Source organism: Pygoscelis adeliae, unplaced genomic scaffold (genome assembly GCF_000699105.1).
Source record: "Pygoscelis adeliae isolate BGI_AS28 unplaced genomic scaffold, ASM69910v1 Scaffold284, whole genome shotgun sequence".
NCBI classification, from domain to species: Eukaryota; Metazoa; Chordata; class Aves; order Sphenisciformes; family Spheniscidae; genus Pygoscelis; species Pygoscelis adeliae.
This window is the reverse complement of record NW_008824671.1, coordinates 366,385-391,243: the sequence shown is the minus strand read 5'-3', so window position 1 is coordinate 391,243 and position 24,859 is coordinate 366,385. Positions and strand designations below refer to the sequence as shown.

Genomic DNA, 24,859 nt, shown 5'->3' with positions numbered 1-24,859 from the left:
TCCCCCTCCCCGTCCCCATCCCATCCCTGCCCTCCACCCTGCCCCTCACCCTGCCCTGGGGAGCCCCGTCCCCACCAAGCCCTGCCGCTTGGCCTCCCCCCGCGGAGCCCCCAGCCATGGGTGCTGCCCCACCACGTGCCTGCACCCCGTGTCCTCTCCCCAGGCCATGCCCTGCTGGGAGCTGCTGGCCTTGGGGTGGGTGTATGCCACAGGCGCAGGGCTCCCGGGCCATGCCCTAATGGGTGCTGGAGTGGGTGCCTGCTGTGGGTGCAGGGCTCTGCTGGGTGGCCCCGGCCCTGGCACGGGTGCACGCTGCAGGCGCAGGGCTCCCGGGTGGAGCCCTGCAGGGTGCTGCCAGCCCTGGGGAGGGTGAACACTTGGGATCAGCTCCTCTGTGCACCTGGGGGGAGCAGGATGTTCACTCCTCTAAACGCTCCTGCTCTCCGAGAGTGCCAGGGATGAATTCCTCCCCCCTCTAAGGCTTCAATCATCCCCTTGTGAAAAATGTGCATCTTATTTCATTTGCAAGTATCTTGGACTCTGGTTACCAGCACTTCCCTCATCTTGCCTTTTCCTGACAGCTTAAAGGGTTTTTCAGTCTCTGTTTTTTCTCCCCATGAAGGAATTCACACACCGTGATGGAGCCGCTCTCGGCTCTTTTCAGATGAGAGCAGATGGAGCCCTTCTGCTCCCTCCCCGCCGGGTGTTTCCTCCTGCCGCCCCAGCGCTCAGTCCCTCCTCTACAAAGTGCATCCTAGAGCAGGGAGCTGCGTTCTCATCTGCACCATCTTGAGGGGCTAAATCCCCGCTTCCCACCACTTGCTGGGCCCTGCCTGCACGTCTGGCTGACGGCGAGCCCCCGTGGGACCAGGGCTGCAGCATGGGCTTGTGCTGAGGTTGCCTCCGCTCAGCCCTACAGAAGCCCACAGCAGTTCTGCCTCCATCCCACCGCTGCCACTCCCAGCCCTGTGGCTTGGGCATGGCCTGCCCGTCCTGGGGGAGAAACCTTTTCATCCTGCCTGGCAGCAGGATTTACCCCTCCAGGAGTCCCCATGTCACCTGGGGGTGCAGGAAAGGTGGTGGCACTGGAGTTTCCCAAGGGCAGCGGCCATCAGGAGCAGCTTTCCTGCCCTGCACAGCTCTCCCTTGAGGATTTTTTGCCAAAAGTCTGCATTTCAGATCCACCACTCTCTTTAACTGCAGTTTTGCGGAGCTGATTTTTAAGCCCAGCCTCTCCCATGGCACTCAGCCTTGCTGAAGCAACGACATGCACACCCAATACTTCCATCAACCAAACTTATTTTCCTGTGCCCAGGTAGGCAACTAATATCCAGGGTTTCCCATCTTTTTCCTTTGCAGGGATAAACTCCCTGTTGTTGGGGGTGAAGCATCTCTTTGGTGTAGGTGTGTTTATGTACAAAGCTGTAGGAGGCTCCTGCAGGAATAAATACCAGCCACCCGTTGGTATCTTCTGGCCCGGAGCCGTCTCCAAGAATTTCCCAGCCTGCTGCTTGTGCAAAGGGTCAGTGAGAGGCCTCAGGGCAAGCACCCAGCAGTGACAGCACAGGGAGGAGTCACAGAGGTAGGAGCTGGGGAAGGAGGAATTTGGGAAATTTCAGCAGGCACAGAGTCCAGAGAGCCCCCAGCCCGCTCTGCCAGCGGGTGCTTTCTCATTTATTTCACCGTCAGAAGGAATTTTTCAAATGAGGAAAAAGAAAAAGAAGGAAAAAAACCAGATAGGAAACACTGCAGGGGAAAAAGAAACAACAAAAAATGCAAATTTTGGTCATTGCTTTTTCCAAACCTTTGAGGTTTGGGGGGCCCCTCTGCACCCACCCTGCTGCGGTTGCTGGAGGGGAGCTGGGGACATGTTAGGGGGGGTGATAGGGAGGGGTCGTCCCCTGGCAGGGCAAGAGCATCAGGCTTCTCTGCGGGGCCTGGGGTCCCTGCGTGGCACCTTGGGGTGCACCTCACTGGCCTGCACCCCCTACACCCCCAGGTCATGCCAGATGTTGTACATCTGCCCCCCTGCCAAGGGACAGATCTGCCGCCGTACCCACCACCACCCCTGAGTGCTGGAGGGGCAGCCACAGCTCTGCCAAAGATTCCCAGATGGGGTCATTCCCCCAAAAAACATGAAAATTCTTCTTTTCATCTTGGTCCTGCTGGTTTTCGGCGTCCCAGGAGAGAGAGAGGTGGCAGGAGCCATGCCTGCGGAGCCTGAGGTTGGAGCACCCGGCATCCCGAGAGCCCTCCGAATGAGGAAACACCAAACCCTTGAGTCAGTGGGGCAAACAGGGAAGCACCATTTCATGTGTTGACTATTGCTCCGGGTTAACAACATCAGACGAAATGAATCCTGTGTGCAGCTCCGCTCCCTGCCCTGCCGTTACCCAACACTGGAGCTTGTCCTGGGAAATGACGGGGTTATGCCAGGTGCCGAAGCAGACGTGTTCCCACTGGTTATTTTCTGCATTTGCAGTGTTTGTGCTGAGGCAGGAGAGAGGTAATGTAAGAAGCCGAGGCCTGTTGAGAAGCCACATGATTTATGCATTTTCCTTTGGCTGTATTTTCCTATTGGGACATCTCCTATTTGCCCTGAGAAATATGAATTTTTAACGTACACAAATGAAAAGTCCCCTGAGGCCCTGAGCTGCCCTGGGCTGTGAATGACCACAGGTCAATGGGAAGGTGCTCTCTGCAGAGCCAGATGCACTGAAGTTTAAATAGAGCTTAAAATGGTCTGGCCAGCAGGGATTGATCTCTCAGGGCGTTCCTCCATGCCAAGAGGGAGCCCTGGTCTGCCCTGTGTGGAAAAGGGCTGCAGCCAAAAGCCCCGTGGGGTCCCGACCGCCCAGCTCGGTTTGGGGCTGGGGAAGGGCTGTGGTTTGCTCCCGGGGGGATGAAGGACCTTTTACCCTCTGCAGCAGAGTACATCCCCAGGAGGGACCCCACAAGGACCGTGCCCCAGCCCAGCAGACCCTGCAGCCTTTGGGACACTGGAGCAGCCCAGGGAGCAGCAGGGCACAGTGGCCCTCAGGGCTGCCCCTGGGTCTCTGCATTCTTCATTGGGTCCCCCCGGCTGGCGTCATCCCCTGGTGAGGGAACAGCAGACTCCAGAGGAATTTATTTTTTGTGTATGTCTCTCCGTGGGAACAGGGGTCACTCCCATCCCCATCCCTACCCTTATCCCAATCACCACACCCATTCCCATCGCCATCCCCATCGCCAATCCCATCGCCATCCCCATCGCCAGTCCCATCCCCATCCCCATCCCCATCCCCTCTTCCATGCAATCCTCCCAGCCCAGCTGGCTGGGGAAGGCAGTATCCCTGGCAGGCACCGCAAGTAAGTCCTCCAAACAGCCCCCATGTGCCTGATGGCACATCCCCATCCCCGTCCCCGTCCCCGTCCCCATCCTGCCGTCCCGTGTACAGCAGGCTGCCAGAGGGCGGGCTGCGATGGGTGTCTTTGTTCTCCGCCTTTCTCCATCCCACTCCTTCCCACGCTGACCCGACAGGTCACTGTGCAAAAGTTCAGCCCGGTCTGAACTCGCATGAATTCCTGCAGCTGCTCAGCCCCGGGCTCACGTCACTGGGAGGGATGGGAGAGATGCTGATTTACAGGAAGGTTGCTCACAGCTTTGCTTTTTTGTTGGAAATGGCAAACGTAAGGGAGACTCCAATGAGAGGGGAACAAGGCATACGTGAATTACACCGTCACCGCTTCAGGGGTAAATTTAGGTTTTCCAGAGGAACGGTTATTCTGATTCAGCGGAGGTCGGGAGACATCCAACAGGGATTTCCTACCGGCCCCTGGCTGAGCACAGCAGCACGTCTCATCCAGACAGGCACTGGCAGCATTCCCAGCCGGAGCAGGCACCCCATCTGCCTTGGTCTCCGCTCAAACCTGGTCCTGGCAGTGATTTATCTATTGCACACCCATGGGTCCCAGCCCTGCTAGCGAAACAGTTCTGCCTGCTAAAACCCCCACAAACTGGGGTCACTTATTCCTGCTTTTCCCAAGCACGAGCTTTGTTGGACCAGAAACCTCGCCACTCCCTGCTCCGGAGAGGGGCTGTGCAGCTCCTGGCCTCGGCGCACAGCAGCGAGGGACCAGCCCAGCTCCTGCAGCCTGCCCGGACCTGCTTGGTGGCCAGGTTGGTTGTACCCTGACGCTCACTGCCCTGAGGGGACTGGTGACAGCGGGGTGGCACAGGCTGCCTGAGCACTAGCCTCGTCCTTCCCCAGAGCTGGGGACACCCCCTCATCCCTGTCAGTGAGTTTGCAAAAGCTTCTGCTCTTGTTGGTGCTGCTTCTTTAACAGAGACGAATTTCCAGGCAGGGTGAGTCAGAAACATGGAAAATTGGTTGCAGCCGTCCACCCCCAGCGAGGACCAGCTGCATCAGGAGCTCAGCCATGTCACCCGGGCTCCATTCCCATCCTCTCTCCTCCAGCTTTCTCTGCTGGCACAGGGCAGCCCTGGGTAAACCACTGGCAGCCCAAGCGAGGGGAGAAGACGTCGGTACCCGGGCTGCAAGGTCCCCTGTGAGCCCCAGAGGATGAGGTGAGGGTTGCAGCCACCCTGGGGTTCCTCTGACCCAGGGAGGATCCCAGGCACCGTTAGCCTGGAGCAGGAAAGCCCGTTTTCACACTTGAAAAGCTGACATAAAAGGCCCGCGCGACACTCTCAGTCCAAGCAGCCTCCTCATTTTCCTGGCGTGGCTGGGTGAAGGTTATGCAAGTCTTCGCTACCCTTTATTCTTCCTGGCACCCCAGGGCTCCTTGGGGAGCACCGGGGTTACTGTGCGGAAGGTCACACATGCCAGAAGGCAGGAAACCGGAGGGCTTGGGTTAACGTGGGAGGATTGGCAGCCGGAGAAATCCGACCCTTATTTTTACAGTCATCTCTCGATTTAAACAACATGCGTTTTGAATTAGGAGCTCTCGCTGCCTGGGTTCGCAGCTCATCAGCGCAGGGAGCTCCAGGTCCCCAGGGGATGAGGCTGCCCCTTGGCACGCTCGATTTGCTCCTGAGCCCATGCGGGAAGGGCCAGACTACCGAAACCGGGGCTGGGCTCTGCTTTCCCAACGAGACAACAGTGGCTTCCCTTTTATTAGCAACCTTTGGCTAGTGACAGAGACAGTGGCTTTGGAAGAGCCTTTGATGGGCACGGGGGTGACAGGGGATTTCTCCAGATGTTTTCTGAACGTCCTTTCATCTCCTTCACTGTTTCTGGAAGGAGATGCCCAGAGCCTCTGGAAGGCGAGAGCCACTGCGGCAAGCATGAGCGGAGCCCACAGTGAGTGCATCCGCCATCCCTTTGTCACTCCTGGCCGCCTGTCCCCTCCTCTGCAATGGGGATGGAGGTGGTTCTGGCACCGCTCAGCACTTCCCAGTCAGCATCTGCCGGTGGCCGTGACCCCTCCATCCTGCTGGCACAACCCCTCGCGGGCTGGATCTCCTGACGCAGCACAAATGGCTTTTTTGGCTGCGCCGTGTGATAAACCTCAGGGTCACTTCTGTTGCCCAGGAAGGTTTTTAGCCACCCCAGGACGTGCAGGACAAGTGGCCACGCTGGCCCTCGGGGACTTGCACTCCTGTCCGACACCGTGCTGGGTGAGTGCTGGGTAAGTGCTGCTTGACCTCCTGAGCTCTCCCGCACACTGCGTTCATCTCTGGCTTTGCTCAGGAGGTTGTTTCCCACCATCCCCTTCTGTGGGGGGTGGGAAGTCCCCGTCCCATCAGGCCACTCCTGCAGTGAGGGATGGTGTGAGCAGCTTGGAGTCGGGCGGGGGGCCGCGCGTTTTGGGTCTGGCTGTCCCCGCAGCCGGCGGCAGCCACGTCTGTCGAGGACTCTGCTGGGTCCCTGCATCCCCACAGGGCCACAAGTGCTTTTCCCCCCGGGAAGGGACCTGCTGGCTCCCGACACCCATAGGAGAGGGCTGGAGCTTTAGACAGCGGAATGCCAGAGGGGACGCTCCTCATTCAGCCAATGCAGGGAAAAAACACACAGGCTTTTGGGCACAGTCCTGAAAACCCCAGCTGGGGATCAAACCTCTCCCCAGAGCCTTCCCGCTCGGTTCACGACTAAGGCGACATGATGCTCGGGCTCCCTGTCCGGCCCTGGTGGCCGAAGCACAGGCAGAGGCATGGCCATGCCTCAAGGGAGCAGGCGAGGTAGTGGTGACATTTCTCAGCCTGCCCGGCCAGCTGCATCCAAACCGTGTACTCAGCTACGTAACAGGGAATACCAGTCTCGGGATGCGTCTGGGAGGTCACGGTATTTTCTACTGCTGCAGAAGGTTACATCGAGAAGGGAAGGGGAAGGGAAGGGACAGCACAGGCTCTGCCAGGGTGGAGGCCGAAAAGGAGTGACGAAACCAAGGCTTTCTCTGTCGTGAACATTTTCCAATAGGGTATATAAATATATCTTAATCTTTAGCTAAAATTTTTCTGGATTTTCATGCTTGGATTCTGGATTTTTCCAGATTTTCACACCCTACCCCACAGGACATGCAGGCACTAGGTGATGAAAAAACCCACGGCTTTCTGTTTACTGCAGTGAAAACCTGAAAAGAAATGGATGAAAATGCCCCAGAGCACCAAAAGCTCCAGCAGCCCCTTTCCCAGCTGCCTCGCTGGCAAAATGGCAGCGGTGGCCGGGAGCCCGGTGGGCGGCAGGGGGGCTCCAGATCCCCAGGGGAGCCACCAGCTGGGAGGTGGGAGCTGGCCCCGTTTCTAGCCCTGGCACTTTCCCCTGCTGTGACAATGACCTCGGCTGCTTCTGGGTTTCCTTAGCTGCACAATGAGCATTCTGCTGCCTGCGGGGCAGATCCGAGCTCTCCCCAGTGCACAGCAGCCCCATCCCTGCTGCGGGGCTTGGTTTCCCAAGAGGGAGCTGCCCAGCACACAGCACCCACAGGTACCTTGCCTGGGTCATCCCACACCCAACACCCAGCACCCAGCCCACAGCACCTGCAGGTACCATGCCTGGGGCGTCCTGCACCTGAGAACCAGTGCACAGCACCCGCAGGTACCTTGCCTGGGGCATCCCACACCCAGCTTTGTCTTATGTCCTCTTGCACAGCCTGGAGAAGGAGCACGTGGGCATGAAGTGGTTCTGCTCGGGCAGGGCTGGGACAAAGCAACCTCTGTTTGGTTTGAATTTCTTAGAAAAACAAATGTGGGGTTTTTGCCTCGTGCAGACGGATGTTTCGATTTGCGGGACTTTGCTCGGCAGATGGTAACGAAGCTGAAGCAGGTCCAAGTCCGCATCTGAACTTTGAGCTCAGATGCTCGCATTGGACCACCTCACCCACGCAGCGCTGAGCATGTGCCCTTGGAGCTGCCCGGGTTTGGCTTCCTTTATCCTGCCACCGCAAGGATAACCAGATACCCAGAGAAAAAGAATCCTGATGCCAAGAATCCGCCTACGCAGCTTAGGGATGCCTGGAAATTGCTTCCCCTTTGCAAAGTGCAGAGAAAAGGTAAATACTGAGCACGGTCCAAGAAAATCCCCCCACCCCAAAAAAAGGAATCCAAAACAGGCTGTTTCACGTCAGACAAAGTGGCTGAGGATGCCATGATCATCGTGGCTGGCGGTGACCCCCCGAGAGCTCCTCCATTTCAGCTGAAAACTAGGGTTTGTGTTGCAAGTATCACTTTAAAATTGCGGCTTTGGGGTTCCCTTCTGCTACCTGGCCATTTCCAAAATCACCCAAATCGATACCCTTGGCCAGGCAATATCTTCCTTTGGGAGAAACCCTCCAGGGAGGGCAAAGTCAGGGTGCAGAGGGGAGCTGTGGGGGGGGTCCCAGCTTTGCAGAGCACCCACACCCCTGGGCAAGGACAGAGCTGGGGGTGGCCTCAGGTGAGTCACCAGCCTCCGGGTGACTTTCCATGTGTTACATTTTTGGGAGGATTTCTGTTTAATGCTGCAAGAATGAATGGCAGGCAGCACAAGATGGTCAGGGCAGGAAAAACCTCATCGGTGTACCTTGCTCTGGAGCTCTGCTCTCATCGGGATTTTCTCTGGACCAACACGAGAAAGCCCACCGGCAGTTTCTGGTGCATGTTCCTCCTCCTGGTGCGCGGCTCCCCAGGGATACCCCGTCACCAGCCTCACCCGGGACTCTGCAGAAAATCTGAATATCATCAGGAACATGGTCTTGCAGCAGGGCCGCGTGCCTTCCTGGGACTCAGGGATGCCTCAAGCACCAATATGCTAAGGGAGAGGGTTTGCCCTTGTGTCGGGGCAGCTTATGGGTTGTGCCAGGCAGCTGCGGCACCACCAACGGGGCTCAGCCCTCCCGGTGTTTTTCTCCACCTCTGTTAGCGTCCCGGGAAGTCCCCAGCCACATCTGGGTGCAGCATGTGGGTGTTCGCAGCCACTGGTTACACATGGGCAGCCTCGCAGGGCTGGGAGCCCCTGGCACCAACTTGCTGTTTTCCAGACGATGCTGAGTCTCGCCGAGATGCTCACGGCTGCTCCCTGCACTTTATGGGGGAAACCATCACCACAGCCTCAGGGCTTTGGTGAAACCCAGCTGAGCAGCCAGCGGGGTCGTGCTGCCACCTTGCAGGGAGCTGCTCATTCACACAGCCCCTAAGCGACTGCATCTTGTAAATGTTTGCAACCCCCTGCTTGGAGCTTGTTGGGATGATTTTGGGGGACATCAGTGGGAAAACCAGGTGGGAGGGACCCTGTCCTCCTGGATTCCTGCCCCGGGATGGTTTCTTCCTCTCTCCCAAATCCCTTTAATACCCTGAGCTGGTGCAAGGGATGGAGCTGTGCCTGGCTCTGTAGCTCCTTTACCTTGGACTTCAGTACATGGTGCAAAAATAGCTGTCAAAAAGGGGAGAGGTGACCTTTGTCATTTGAATAAGTTTGCTTTGTCAGCACAAGCACAGTGTGTTTGGGGATTTTGTAGAAGGTTCCAGGGGCTCTGAGCCAGGACCAGACAATTTTCCCTCTCTCTGGCGGAAGCCGTGAATCGCACCGGGAATGTGGCCTCCTAATCCTTGCACAGGGAGACATTTGGGAGAGGAAATGCCTTCCAGGGAGTGCGAGTGGAGACTCTCAGCTTCCCTGTGTGTCTGCATGCCAGAAACTCTCCCCTGTTTGGTTGCCCGACCATGGGATGGGAAGGGGGAGGCTGCAGGGATGGGATGGGATGGGATGGGATGGGATGGGATGGGGTGGGGTGAGAGGGGATGGGATGGGATGGGATGGGATGGGATGGGATGGGATGGGATGGGATGGGATGGGATGGGATGGGATGGGAGGAATGCCACAAGCTGTTTGGGATTTAACGGAAAATCCTCACATCATGCTGGTCTTTTGAATGCACGAAAGCAAAAGCTGAAAAATTGGTCCCCTGCCTTCAGGGGCTCAAGCAAGGTGCTCAATCTCTTCTGCCACAGGGGGGACAAACGGGGCTCCCGGGGGAGCTGAGAGCCTGAGCGGGGGCCCGGAGAGCAGAGAACGAGGTGGCTGGCTGAGCCAGGATGCCCCCGGCCACGGCAGGGACACTGAGCCACTGCAGAGCTCTACTGCCTCTTTGAACCCAACAGGTTCAAACCCGGGAAGGGCTGGAGCACTGCCCGCGGGTAACCGAGCCTCCACCTGCCGCCACGACCTTTCTGCCCAGCTTGGCAAACCCAGCCCAGAGAATGAAATTAGAAGCAATTAAAAATTAAGCTTGGCTCAGGCTCAGATCAAACTTTCTACCAATTTTAGCTGCTTGTTGCTTTGGAGACAGCATGCACCGGAGTTCAACTGGTGATGCAACACAGCGAGGGGGTTTCTGCCAGCGCGGGGCTCTTCGGGCCAGGAATAGACACGAGAGTGGCTGGTGACTGGAGCGGGATGAGCCCAGGCTGGAACCAAAGTACACCTTAGAGCAGAAAGCAATGGGCAGGTCCTGAAGTACTTAACATCTCATTTGAAAATTGGCAGCTTTGTTTTCTGCTTCTCTACTAATTCTTGCTCAATTAATTTTTTTCCTCTTCCAGAGGAAGAAAGGAGCTTTGGGGGCCAAGGAGAGAAACAAGACACAGCTTAAATCTTCCAGCAAAGACCCCCAAGACCCACAAGCTAAGAAGGGACGTCTGGAGTCCTCGCAGAGCCGCCATGATGCAACGCAGGGGCGGGGTGGGGGGCGGTGCAGCAGGACGGGTTCGCTGGCCAGGGTGTCACCCCGGCAGCACCTAGAGAGCTTCCACAGCCTTTCAGACGCTGACTCACGGCCGCACAGCTCGACGCAGAGCAAACAGGCCTGAGGTTGGGAGCAAGGACAGCAGCAGGCAGCGATGCTGAGCCACGGCACCACCCACCCTCACCTCTCCCTGGGAGGGCAGTCAGCAGTGACGGGCCCCTTGGCAGCAGCCCCGCAGTGCGCCTGTCACCGCCTTTGCCGTGCTGCAGCAAAGAAGGAAACCTCCCCCCTAAAGGCATTTCCCAGCTGAGGGGTGTTTGCACCCTGGGACGGGACTGAGCAATGCCACAGGGGCTCTGCCATCATCCTGCAAACTGGCCCTGACTGATCTCAGGGCAATCTGGTCCCCTCTGGCAGACGCAGAGAGACCCTGTCCCGGTGCCAGGCCATGGCCCCAACCCCGGCCGGGCGGGTGTGCGAGCCAGCGAGCCACCAGGCCATCTGTCACCCAAGGGATACTACAGCTGAAAATAAATTAAGCCCCCAGCTGCCCATGCCAGCAGGGCTTTTGATGCAGAAAAGTGGGAAAATTCAAGCTTTGCAAAGCCCACGAAAGTTTCACTGTCCTGTCTGATTTCACGTGGAAGGGGCTTGGAGAAGGCAAGACGCCACGGTGGTGGGCAGTCATCTAAAAGCCAGCGACAGCCGGCGGGCTCGGGGCAGACAGCCTGGCTGGGACACAGCCCTTCATCTTTGGGTGCCTGCAGTGGAGATGGGTGCGTTGTGCTCGGCAGGTGTCTGAGCTGTGATTCCTCAGGCTAAATGTCTACGTGGGGCTGAGCCGAGCGGCATCCTTGCCTGCAGTGCCTGCACCAACCAGGTCGCCCTGATGTGCAGCGAGTGCCTCGGGTCTCAGACATGGCTCCAGCGCTCCAGACGGCTGCTGGGGAGGTAAATGCCACCCCTCATTTACATTACCCTGACAATATCCCCCATAACTGACCAAACAAATCATGCTCCCTAATTAACACAGTTATTATTAACGACATCAGGACAGGTTTGCAAAAGGCAAGTTCAGAGTCCCTGTGCCCAACAGCAGGGTGGCGAGTGGGACGATGGGACCATCCCACATGACCGGGATGTCCTCTGTGTCACTCAGGGGAGTCCTGACCACATCTGGACCGTGGGAGCAGGGACATTCCTGGGTACTGGTTGGGTTGGACGGGCTGGACAGGCGCCAGTGCTGGCACGGGAGCCTTTGCACGGGGATGAGCAGCACCACGTTGTCCCCAGTCTTCCCCCATGAGCCAAGAAGCTGCCCTTGGCTCATACCCAGGCAAATCCCAAGGGAATCGGGACCTTCGTTATTCAGGCCAAGACTCCCGGTGATCCCAACATCTGGATGTTCAGGGGGAGAAAGGCGAGAGGGTCCTGCTGTGCAGAGGAAAGCGTGCCAGCCGTCCTGCAACACTGCCCCTTCCCCAGCCCCCAGATCGCTCCAGCTCCTGCCTGCGAGCCAGCAGCTCTGCGGCCTCTTTGCTGTATGTAGGGCATCCTCGGGGCGCCCGCAGCAGCTTGTGTGTCACCAGAGCTCCTGCTGCTTCTGCTCCCCATTGAACGCTTGGAGAGGCGCCTAATTCATCCTTTCAGAGCAGAGATAAGATGGATTAAGTTTTGAACGCTTGCCAAAAGAATTGCCATTAGGCCCTAGAGAGCTTAATCTCCACCAGACTAAAAGCAGACAGGCTGCGCCGCAGCTAGTCCTGTCTGCCGGGGGATAAACAGCCAGTGCAGGATTTCAGGGAAACCTTTGGAGGCTACAGAATGCATCCCAAAGTGTACGTGCTGTCTGGAGCACCCAAGGCTGGGTGCCGAGCCCCCCGCCCCCCCCGGCACCCGGGGGCGACCTAGCCGAGCGTGATGCAAAGGACCGTGCTGGCCGCTGGAGTTTCAGACACCTCCGTGCCTTGATTCTCCCTTTCCATGAGCTCATCTCCGAGGCTCCTCCATCCCGGCAGCATTATCTCCTGCAGATTAGCTCTCTGAAGCTGTCCTTGCCTGCGTGCTTCTCAGCTGACTCACATTTGTTATTTCCTGCCCATATCTCTGATTTCCTTTGCTGTCCTCACACTACCCCTCCCCAAGGTCCAGCTCCTCTCCAGGTATCCCTGACCCCCACTGCTGCCTAGGGGACAGCTCGTTCCCCAGCCTCCAGGCTGATTTTTGAGGATGATGATGTCCCTTCCCATGGAGCCAGAGCACTGGGGGGGACAGAGCTCCTTCTCCCCGCCAGTGGTCATGGACAACCCCAAATTCACCCCAGGCACTGCCAGGAACCCTGCCCGCGGACACCTTCATGGCCATGCGTGGGGCTGGGGTCAGTGCTCTGCCCAGCATCACCGCTGGCTTGGGGAAGGCAGCGTCAGGCCAGTGACTCACCTTTGCCCAGGAGGAGGTGGTGAGACTGGCCTGGGGTTTTGGACCTCTTTGAAAAGCCGGGCCAGGCAAGTCAGTGTTTGCATTTTAGTCAAATCTTGGTGGTAAGCAGCAGGGTGTGTGCCGGGTGCCAGCCACCACGGGGGAACTGGCCCCACTGGCTTCACACCGCAGCCTCCACCTCTCGGGATGTGGGAGAGAGGGAATAGTCCCTGTCAACCACGTCCTGCTGGAGACCTCCGTCTGTCTGGCCGTCCCACAAAGGGGATTTTTGAGTTCATTTTTCTGCCAGACCCTGGGAAGAGGCAGGGCACAGGCAGCACCCTGGGGCAGCCCAGGAGGGCTGGGGCTCATCGCACCTCTGCCCTGGAAGATGCTGACACCCCCGATGCCATTTCCTCTGGGCTTTTGTGGCCGGGAGGGGTCTCACTGGCATCCCTCTCCCACCAGCACTGTGTGGGTAAGTCAGGCTGTATTAATGAACAGCCACTAAAACCTCCAGCCCCCAGCCCTGAGCCCTTCCCTCCAGTGCCTCGGGGTGCTCCTCATCCCCAGCTTCTTTCCTGCAGGCAACGAACCCTCCATCTTCACTGCTGTCTCCCCCCAGCCCTCCCGCAGCCATCCTCTCCCTTTCCTTGCCTGTCCCCTGCTCTTGCGTCCCACCCAGCCAGCAGCTCCCTCTGGCCAGGGGAGCAGACGGAGGCTGGGCACTGCTCTCCCCTCTCCACCGGCATGACGCAACCTGGACTCCGTCCCAGCCCAGCAAACACAGCTCGGAGCCTCATATTGCATTGCGACAGCCTGCATGGCCCCGGCACTCACAGCCAGGAATAGCCCATGCCCATGTCCGGCAGCAGCCAGGGCTTCGACAGTGGCAGCAGCAGATCCTTTGGTTGCAAAGAGCCGTCCCAGCATCCCCCCTGGGCCGCTTTCTGGCAGGGCTGGGGCCAACCACCAAGATGGGTGAGTGAGGGCTGAGCTCTCCCAGTCCTCCCACCACAGCCCTGGATACAAGGGACCTGCATCCCAAACTGTCCCCATCCCCACTGGCATGGCAGGAGCCCTGTGCCAAGCCCAGCCGGGGTCCTGTCGTGTCACTGCTTCCTTGCCTGGCTCTGCGCCCACTCTGCCCTGTCCCCTCCTCTGCCCCCCATGGCAGAGCAGGGCTGTCGGGGACACGGTGGGGCATTAGCTGATCCCCTGGGGATATTTCGGTGCTGCCCCTGCACTCCCTGGGGACATGGCAGGCACGTGAGAAGGGGCTGAGGCTGAAGTGAAGCCATGGGTTCCATGTGGCACCGGGCACTGGGACTATCCCGGCTCGTGGGATGAGCCGAGGCACCAGCGTGATTCAGAGCAGGAGCCAAGGGCACCGGCTGCCCCGGGAGCAGTGACGCAGGGACTGGCATGGCCAGAGCCACCACCACTGAGCCAAGCTGGAGACGGCAGCAGCATGGCTGGGGTGTGATGCCGGGGCATGAGAGGAGGCAGTGAGCAGCAATGGGCAGATGTAGGTGAGAGTTAAGCTGTGCTAGGGAAGCTGAGCCTTCCCCACGCTCTCTTGATGTAATATTTGCAGGAGCAGTATGTTCCAGCAGTGCCATAAACACAGGGAAGGAATAAACTTGCCTTTATCTGCCTGTGGGGCCTTGGGACCATCTAAATTAGGAAAGGAAGAAAAAAACAACCCCAAAAGCTTTGTTTTCTAGCTGAGCTGAAAACAGAGCAGAAGGCGGGAGGGGGAAGCTCAGCCCAGACAGGGGCAGGTGGGAGCCGGGACAACTCGCCTGGCCCTCGTGCCACCCTGTGCCCACCGGGGACCCTCTCCCTGCCCTAGAGCCAGCTTCTGCCTGGGGACACGCGCCCAGGGCAGTGTCCCCGGTCACAGAGGGTGATGGCACCTCTGGCATCACCCTCCTCCCAGGGGCGGCAAAGGATGCTTAACTGGGCTGGAGTGCTCCGGCATGGAAAAGATGGGGTTGCCTGTATGCCAACACCCTGCCTGTACCCCTGCCCTGCCTTTTTGGGCAACCTGCCTGGAGCTGTGTCTTCTCTCCTAGGCCCCTCACAGCCCCTTGCCATCCCAGTCCTCCAGCAAGGGCCTATGTGCCATTGCTTCAGGAGTCACACTTGTATTACAATCCTGGCTGTAAATCACTGATTTGACCCTAACTTGGCTCAGTACTGTCCCTTGCACGGGCACAAGCAGGCCCCCAACCCTCTGAACCTCGGCCCAGCACCTGGCATCTCCTGGGCATGGACTAGCATCAGCTCACTCAAAATGAACTATTCTGGGTCATTTTCCTCATAGAAGACGCTGGTGTTGCAGAAACTGAGGTTCTCACCCAGGGATGATTATGAAAAGAAGTTTTAATCCAGATTTACCCAAGCCCACAGCAGGCTATTACCCCTCTTCTCACCCCTTCTGTCCCAAATCTGGGAAGTTTTATGGTACCATCACCAACCTATTGCCACGGTAAGTCAGGCTGTATTCCAACCCATCCCCACCATCGCCAACCCATCACCATCCATTGCCACCCATCAGCAACCCATCATTAATCCATCGCCACCAATGCACCACCACCCATCACTAACCCATCACCACCCACCAACCCATCACCACCCATTGCCAACCAATGCCACCCATCCTCACCGGGGACCAGACCCAGCTCCCGGCAGTGATGGCAAGCTGTGGCCAGATCCTGCGCAGCACTGTGCAGGTGGCTATGGGGACAGTGCCTACCGGTGAGAGTGAAGCACTGGTGGCAGTGTGCTGTGGGGGAGCCCTGCCAGCCCCTGGGGCATTTTGGCCTCCCAGATCACAGCTCGTGTTATGAAAATCATAAATTATTAATTGCAGCTGGGAAATGAAAGGCCGCATGCTGCTGCCTGCGCAGACCCGCCGTTCATCTCCGGGCTCTGTCCGCTTAAAGCAGGTCTCACATTTATATTTCATGAACATGTCCCTCAGAAGCACAGTTCTGCAGCGAAAAGAAGAAATATTTCACGCTCCGCGCACAGAGACCATGAGGATGGCGCATGGCCCCAAGCACCCTTCTCCATCCCAGCCAGACCCCCTGTGCTACTGCACAAGAAAACCCTGCCCAGGTGCTGGATCCTGCCTTCTCCTAAAATTTAGGACAATCCTTTAGGGCTTGTCCTAAACTTTGGAGGCAGGTGTGCCAACAGGCCTGTTGGCACAAGCCAGCTCTGTCGAGGTGGATGCTGGGAGCCCGGCATGCAGAAAGCTGACCTCCATGGAAGTTGTGTCAGCCTGGAAAGCTCATCTGGTCCTGCGCTCCAGCTGCTGGCCCGTCAGAGCAAACCCACATCGTGCCTTGTTAAAAATCTGGGGCTCAGCCCAGGCACCCACCCCAGACATGATGCAGCGGAGGTGGGGGGCACCCACACAGCATCCAGCAGTCGGGGGACACCCCGTGAAGACCTGTCCTGAAGAAACACCTCCCTGGCTCAGTGGTTTGGGCACCTGCCAGGTCCTGGGCTAACCTGGGACCTTCCCCTCCCCACTGTGAGGTGGTTTGGGGTCTCAGGGTGGTGCTCTGGGTACCCCTGTAGGACAAGTTGTGTTTGTGCCCCGTGCGGCTGCAAGCAGAGCATTCCCCCCTTCAGCACCCAGGGATCATCTACCTCCCGCGGGCGCTTGTCAGCTTGGGTTCAGATCTCCTATCGCCTGCTTCGAGGAGACTGTCTGCTTGTTTGTTCTTGCCTGAACCCTTTAATTAACCTGAATTAAAACGTCATTCAAACTGACAGTGCCTGGCTCCCTCCGTGCTCCCTCGTGGTGAGGATGTTCGTTACGATTACCGCCTGTGCAAGGAAATTACAGCAAAACTCCTGCACTGCCAAGGTCCAGGGATGCTCCGCCTGCAGGACCCATGGCCCCGGGACAGGGCTGGGGTAACAGCGAAGAGCCTGTTCCCATGCAGCTTGCTGGAAATGGACAGATGCAAAAACCCCTTGAGCCTCTGGGAGTACAGGGCTGTGCCACGGGGATTTAGTCCCCATCCAGCCTAGGGATGATGGGGACAAACTCCTGTCCGTGATGCACCATGGGGCAGTGGCTGCTGTTCATGGGGTTCAGGTGGGGCCCACTAAAAAGCTCCTTCCCCAGAGGAGACACAGCCCTGGGAGGGGTCACCAGAGCCGTGGGCTGTCTCCGTCCTTGCCTGGGGTTTCCAAACCTGATTGTACAACACCGTAGCCATCCCGACCTGGTGCTGGGGCTGGTCCTGCTCTGACAGGCAGGGACATCCCGCAGCCATTGGGCTCATGGGGCTGTGACAAACCCTTCCCTCTCTCACCGCCCTCCGTCCCCTGCCCGAGATGAGGCTTTTCTTAGAGGTGAGTGGAAACGCACGGAAATCCTTATCATATGAAGGGAGACGATGAGCATGGCAGGGTCAAGAACCATTGCTTGAGCTTTTTGCCCCTATTAGTGACCAAATGGTGGAGGGTCATGCAAAGGTCATGCAGCTCCGTCCTCCTCTGAGCAAGAGCCCCTGCAATGCCCCCCAGCCCAGGACCAGTGTTAGGGGGGTGTTAATGGGAGTCCCTGTCAGGGGTTTCCGTCGGAGGCGAAAGAGTGAAACGCAAAGCGCAGCCCGAATCCGGCCCCATCTGCCCAGGGTTTGTCCCAGCGCTGCTCAGCCTGCAGCCAGGTGCTCTCCATCCCGTGTCCACACAGCACATCACTGCAGCTGCAGACGTGCAGATGGACGAAATGCTGCTGCTGAAGCTTTCAAGGGGCAGAAATGCCAGGGAAAGGCCAGCCAGAGCCAGATTTTAAAACTAATTTATATCTTGACTTTTTCACTGGCTTTAGCACAAGCTGTGATCCTTGTCAATGAACCTCAGTGTGTCTGGATATATTCAGTCATATTTGCATGGGGAGAAAACCCACTTTTCAGTGTACTTCTGTAGCCCTTTCCCAATGCCTTGGGTATCCAATACAGTTTCTGTGTTGCGTGTTCTCACTTGTTCAATGAATAATCAATTTAACTGCCATATGCACTGCTCATCGAGAAAGAAACTGCTTCTTGTTAAAGGTGTGAAAGTCAGTCATGTGTAAAATTAGCTTAGCCCTTTGCTAAGTCAGATGGGAATTGCTTTCAAAGCAATACAACCCGCCTGGATTCCCAAGAGCTCGGCCATTTTCCACATCAGCTACTGCTTTGCAGAAGAGGAAAATATTTTCCCAAAATATGGGAGGAGGGTGCTGGGGACTTGCTAAGGGCTGGGTCGGGGAGGGGAGAGTGGTCACCGGGATGAGATCGCTAGCCCTGTCCCAGAGCTTTGAAGTACTCAGCCAGCTTGGGAGGAAACGTCCCAATGGCTGGGGGGAAATGAGGGTGGCTGTCCCCAGACGGTGCCCACAGGTGCCCCACGGCAGGTGACCCAGGGCTGCAGGTGACCCTGGCCAGCCCCACTCCCTGGGCTGCCAGTCCCTCATGCTGCAGCTTGTGTTTCTCTTTGTTTTGAAGAAAAATGAACTTCTGGGGTGGGATTTGCCACCACTCCAGGGATTTGGACATTAATTTCTAATGGGGATTAAGAATTCAAATCTCTTAAGCGGCTTTTGCAGCCCCATCCTTTGCTCCCCTCTCTGCAGAGACCCCTGGCCGGCCCCGCTCCAGCGTGGATAGTGTCTGCAAAACCCCCACGCCAGCAGGGCCCTGGGCACCGTGGCATCGCCATTGCTTGCCCTGGGGGTGATGGAGACACAGCTCTGCCCACCCCCAGGGATAAGAGGTCAAAAGCAGCCTGGCCAGAGGGTCTCCCTGCCCAGCTCCATCCCCACGCCAAGCACAGAGCATTTGCTGGGGCTGTGGCCAGAGCAGTGGGAAGGGCTTTTACCATCCAAGACCAACACGGGCTTTGGTAAAAGCCCTGATACCCCCTTAAATGTCTTGGGTTCAGCTGTGCCCCTGGAGTCACCCTCCCCTAAACCGCAGGGCTCAGCCTCTGTCCCCCTCCAGTATAGGAGGCCCTTCAGAAATGGAGGTTTAGGGCTGTTTCCCCAAGCATCAGACAGTCCCCCCAGGGCTGAGGAGCAAATACAATGCCTCTGCTGCAAGAAGCTCCTATAAATAGGCTGACACCATTTCCTTGCTTAATTACCAGGGACTTTTGGGCTATTTCCCACTATGTTTCGGGTTCTGCATGTTGCTTTCCTTCCGACTTCACCCTAGGTGCACATCTCAGTGTCATGGTTTAATACGAGCAGAGCTTGCTGGAAGGCAAAGGACAGCTTCAAGAGCCCAACTTCAAGAGCAATAAACCCAAGAAGAAAGGCTGGCTTCCCGGTTTGAATGGAGGGAAAGACTTTGGGTGTGCTGTTTCCACCCGAAGGCTGCCAGCAGCACGCAGGATGCTTTGCAACTACCTTGAATGCCACAGCAGGTAGCAGAATTCTGGAAGGAGGCAGCTGGCAGGGCTTCCCATCTGGCAGGACCCTTGGCCCTGGGGCTTGGCCTTGGCAGGGGGCTGAGGGCGAGAGTGGCCCCTGGGCGAGGGGAGCTAGATCCCTGGGGCATCCCTCACCCCCTGCCCTGGGACAGGGCTTTGAACCATGGATGCATGTGGACCCCCTCCAGGATCCTCCCTGTCAGGTCCCCTCCCCACCCAGGAGACTTGGAGGAGAAAGGTGTGAATTTGGGGGGAGTCCACCTTGGCTGTGCCTCGGTAATGTGGCAGGTCGTACGCGGGGGAGGGATGTGCAGTGCCCTTCTGTCCCCTGGTGTGACGATGCTCCTTGTGCCATCGGCATCGCCCCATCAGCTCCCCTGCTGAAGGCAGAGAGGAGGAGGATGGCCCCAGCTCGTGCAAACCCAGTCTGCCCTCACCCTGCCAGGGTGCCCTGGGACACCAGGGGCTCCTGTCACCAAGGGCTATGGGACATGGGGAGAGGCAGGGGCAGCCTCAATCCTGCTGACAGCTGCACCATGGCCTCTCCACCGAGTCACGGCTGGAGGAGGGTGAGCAAGCGCCCAGGAACCTCATTAGCAGCCCACCCCATTAGTAACCATCTCCATGGTGATGGAGCTCAGAAAGCCATATTGCAGAGCGGCTCCTGTGCTGAGCAGCCCCTGCGGCCAGGCTTGGGCACACCGGGGCCACAAGGCCGAAGGCTGCGTTCCTCAGGGTGCAGCGCGGTCGCTCCCCGAGGCCCGGCAGAGCTCCCCGTCACGCTGTGGGCAGCCACAGGGGTTGGGGAAAACCAGGGATGTCTTCGTTCCATAGCCCTCCTGCCTTTGCAGCATCACTAATCCTGCTGCCCACTCCCAGGGTGGCAGCTGCTTTGCTCTCCCCTCCTCCTCCTTGCATTCCCAGTCTCAGCAGAGATCCCCCTTTAGCCCAGAGTTTGCCACTGGTCCCTGAAAAATCCTGCAAGACCCCGGCAGCTTGGTGCTGCTCACGTGTCCTTACATCGTCCCGGGCCAGCAGCTCCCATTGCTCCTGTCTGCCCCCACATCTCACGGCATCTCATCGCTCCCCATGGTATGAAGGAGGTTCCCACTGCCTTGAACCACCCACAACCACCCATGAAGCAAAGCCTGGCTTGGGGAGGGAGAGGAAAATGGGCTGCACACCGCGCCGTCGGGCTGCTTTTTGCTGCATCTGCATGCCCCGTTGACACCAACAGCCCGTCTGCAGGCTCTGCTGTGCCTCTCCTGCGGAAACTCCATGGGATTTTGTAACTGTAGCAGCAACTAAATGATTTGACAGGTCTTTCGCATGATGTGGGGTGGCCAGCGACCAAGCAAGATGACAATGGGCTGGTGCGGAGCAGAGCCCAGCAAGCAGAGAGTGAGCATGCACCTGCCGGTGGGGGGGGATTTTCTGTGCCAGTGGCCACAATGAAGCATGCCAGACTTCACATTAACACAGCGATAAATGTCTGCAGGCATCTCAAACCAGGCAAAAACCCTCCTTTGCCCACTGGGAAGAAAAGGCAGCAGCTTACTTGGATTTCCTCTGAAAAAATGAAACTCCAGACAAGCACACATTTGAAAAGTCTGCATTTCCCAAAGGCATTTATTGAGCATTTAGGGCCCAAGACAGCACAGTTAAAGCCATGCACAGGTACCAGTGCTTTGGAGAACAGCTGTTACTCACTTATTTCACATCAAGCACGTGTGTAAATGCACTGCAAGATTGGGACCGGCCATGGCGTGCTTGGAGCAGCGTCTGCTGAGCCCCGGAGCCGCGTGCTGGAGATGATCAGCAGAGAGACCAGACGCAACTGCACCAGCCGTTTGCTGGCACAGCGTCCCATGGCAATGGTGGGAATCGAAATCCCTCAGGAGACGAAGCCTGGCCTCACCAATGAGTTAGCAGCCTAAAAAGGCCAGGCACATTAGGTTCTTCTAGCTAAAAAATGTGCCAGATTTTCATGGCTCTGCTTCGTGCTGTGCTGTGCCAACCAAGCCCCCCCCCCTCGAACACGGGGAATGCATGGAAAGAAGAAATGCAAGAGAGATCAGCTCTTTGTGGTTTGCACAAGCTCCTACCCCTGTTTCTGAGCAAGGAAGGCAGCAAATTTGAGGAGTTTTGCCAACGCTGCCCAGAGAAATTCTCGGCTTGGTTGGAGGCAGTGAAAATGAGCAACAAAACTGTACACAGCTGGGGTGGCAGCAACAGGCTGCGCTCAAAGAGGCATCCTTGAGCTTCCCAATACCCTCCGGAGAGCATCCCCGCCTCCCGCTCCAGCTCCCAAGGCAGAGTCAGCATCGTTCACACTCCTTCCCACTGCTATCCGCTGGTGGATCACTCCTGGTTCATTAGGTGACACTTCCACAAGTCCTGGACCAAGGACTGGAGCTCCTGCAGCATCTCCCCACTGCTATGGAGGACTCACATCAGAAAGCTCAGGTTGGGGCCAGTTCCTTCGGTCTTGGGAGAGACCCTTCCCTCGGGGTGTGAGGAAGGGGGGTCACACTGGTGCAGGGTCGGGGACCCCTCTTCCCGCCTGGGATGGGATGAGCAGCTCACACCAGGACACCAGGGAGGCACCAGAGGTGGAAAATGCACCCGGTTCTTGGCAGTATGTTAATGGAATGTCCAAGGTGGACAATGTTAAAATGAAGTGTGATCTTCTGAGAAACAGTCACGACTGCCCAGAAGCTGCATCTGCCCACGCAGGATCCCGGGGTTCGGGGGCTGCACAGGGGGATGGTGCTCCCCGCACAACGCAGCCATGTCTGGCCTGGGGAAGAATGGGACGTTGCCAAGGTTTTGCAAGCACAAGGCACCAGAGCAACATTGGATGTACAGACCTGGCAAACCAAAGGCAAGTACCGCTATCAACACCCAGCGCCAGCACCCCATACCCAGTACCAGGACCAGCACCAAATGCTCATCCCCAGTACCAGGACCAAGACTTAGGATCAATACGCAGTACCATTCCCAGTACCAATCCTCAGTACCAGTACCAATACCCAATACTGACCCCCAGCATCAAAGCACTGATGCCCAACACCATCCCCAGCACAAACACCCCATACTAGTGCACAAGGCACCCGTGTCCTAGCTGTTGGTCCACCAAAAAAATTTCGGGTTTGACCCATTCCCGCACAGACTTTCCCAGCTCCTCATCCCTGGTGAAGGAAAAGGAATAAATAAAATACATAATGCAGGGAAAGGGGCTGGGGGTGGGCACAAGCCCCCTGGTTGCCTGGGGCTGGGCTGGACTGAGCCATCCTCCCGCACGTGGCACTGTTAGTAAAGAGCCACGAGAACTGCTACCTCCTAAACACCCCAAGCACCCTGGGGCCAGCCACGTCCTCCCACGCCTGCGCTGGCCACCTGGCCGGGGTCTCCGGAGGAGACGAGCTCACGCAATAACCCTTCTTCCAAGCACTCGTGCGGTTGCCTTCAGAGCTTTATGAATATTGTAGCAAGGCCGTTCCTTTCATCTCCGCTTCCTTCCAGGGAGCCCCAAACCTTCTGCACATTTGTTTCCACCTCACTATTCATCTTAATTATTTAAACTTGCCTTCCCGAAAGCAGAGCCCTTCCATTATCACTCCTTCCTCTGCGGTGCACGTGGAATTTGGGGACTTGCAAATCCACTTGATTTCTTTGCGTTCGTGCAGAGCGGCAGGTTTCCACGGGCTCCTCTCCCTGCTCCCCTCCTGCCTGACCACGGGCCATGTTTGCAGAGGCCTTGGCCACGAAAACCTCAGACCCAAAGCAGAGCATCAGTGCTTTTTCCTGAGGTCCTGGATGCCGCGGTGTTTCCCAACATGACTCTGATTATTGCCATTGCTCTTCTTGTTGCCGGGCCTCCCCCAAAGCCATGCGTGGGACCGGCTGTCCCTGCGCCATGGTTGTACTGACGCAGTTCACAAGCGGCACATAAGACACTGGAAAAATGCCTTGCTGCTCTGTTGCCAGCACTCATCAAAGCTAAAAATACCTGCGATGGCTCCCTGCAGGGTAGATCCTATCCCTGCCCCTCAAATGAGACATCCCCAATTAATTGCCTTTTAACTAGAAGGTAGGAATGATGAGCCCAGCTCCCCAAATACTTGAAGTTAAAGCCTGAACGCTTGAAAAGCTGTTGGAGAAATGCAGTTTTCAATAATATAGATACATAACAATACCTTCTCCGTCTATTTCTGCAAGCCAGCAGCTGCGTTTGAACATCGCCACGCGTGCCCTTCTACGAGCACAGCTCCCCGGGACACCCCTGTGCTGCCGGGACCCAGCCACGGCTGAAAAGGGAGGGTTTTGGTGGAGCTCCGGTGGTTGCTGGCGGTACGTGGGAACTGTGGGAGGGGGTGACTCAGCCAGGTTTGACGCACTTCGGTCTTCTCCCGTCATGCCTGAACCTGCCAGGTGCTCGACAGCTGGGGCTTTGCAGCCCGTTTCCAACGGCTGCATCGGCCCTGCCCTTGTGCTACACCGTGGCCGGCTGTGAACGGCATGGCCGGGCTGTCTGCTGGAGCAAGACTGAGGGTTCAGTCAATGCTTTTTCTCCCCATACTCCTGCTATTTATGGGTTATTCTCTGGTTATCTCATACCCTGCTAATGGTCTCTTGATTTGGCTCGCCTTCTCCGAGGCCACCGTGGGAGGGTTGGGGTCTTCTCACCCCGCTGAGGGGGATGAGGCGGGTGAGGAGGTGCAGTCTGTGCAGTGAGACCGGCCACCTCCACCAGCAGCACGTTATTCCTGATGCTATTATTCTTTCGTCCATCTACTGGCACACAGCTGCAGGCTGGAAATGGGGTGGGGGCTCTGAGGGGAGGCCAGCATGGAGGGGCTGCCAGAGCCCCCAGCCTCTGACACCAACAGCGGCATCACTGGAGCAGGGAGACCCCGGTCTGAGCAGCTCCCGGCTTCATACCCCCACAAAATACTCCAAGAGGGGCACATGCGACACCTCCAGGGCTGCAGTAGGAATATCCAACAGTCCCAAGGTGGACACCGGTAAGTGCCACTGCAACATCGCTGATCTGCGATCCTGTGACACCAGCCCTGCGGGAGGTCCGTCCCTTCCCAGCCTCCTCACTTGCTTTGTGGCCAGTCCCCAGCAGCAGGACTCCCCGCACGCTGTGGCCAGGCCCAGTGCTCGCCTCCGTGCGTCACTCCCTGAATTAATCATCAGCCTCGCTCTGCGCCAGGCTCCTTACTTAAAGAGATTTTTACACATTAAAAATTAACAGCACTAAATGATTGATGGCTGGGCACCCCCGCACCCCGCGCTCTGCAGCAGAGCTCAGACAGCTCCAGCTTTGCTTTCCCCAAGGGCTGCCACATGTCCTTGTCCCCAGGCATCCACTCCACGGCTTTGGGCATCATCATGGGGAGAAATCCAGCATAGCAGTAACCCCCCCACCAAAAGTGACCATTAGCTATATAGAGCTGCCATTCGTCTGCTGGAGATGTTTTAGGTGGTGGAGCATCCTCAGGGCCCTGGGATGAGCCCGTCACGGCAGTCACTCCCAGGGAAGGGATGCTCTGCCCCTGCACAGACATCGGGGGCTGTTCACCGGCCCCATGTGTGCACGGCAAAACTCATGGTGCAGAACAGCGTTGCAGCCTCTGGAGCGGGAGATGCAATTTGGGGCCTTCTGCTTCCCTCTGCCTCATGTCTCCATCTCTCCGTGTCACCCCATGCTGCGGCCAGGCATATGGGAGCAGCCATTGAGGGGCTGCATAGGTCAGGGTGGGGAACAAAAAGTTTCTTTGAACTGACCTAGGCTGTGTGGTCTCTTGTCCCTCCTGTCACTGTTCTA

The 24,859-nt window shown here is 57.5% G+C and overlaps 1 protein-coding gene across 1 annotated transcript in view; it reads right to left on the bottom strand.

Moving 5' to 3' along the window:
- ANGPTL4 (angiopoietin-like 4) overlaps window positions 1–24,859 on the bottom strand; it is a 35,624-nt gene that overhangs the window by 9,605 nt on the left and 1,160 nt on the right. The window lies entirely within an intron of this gene.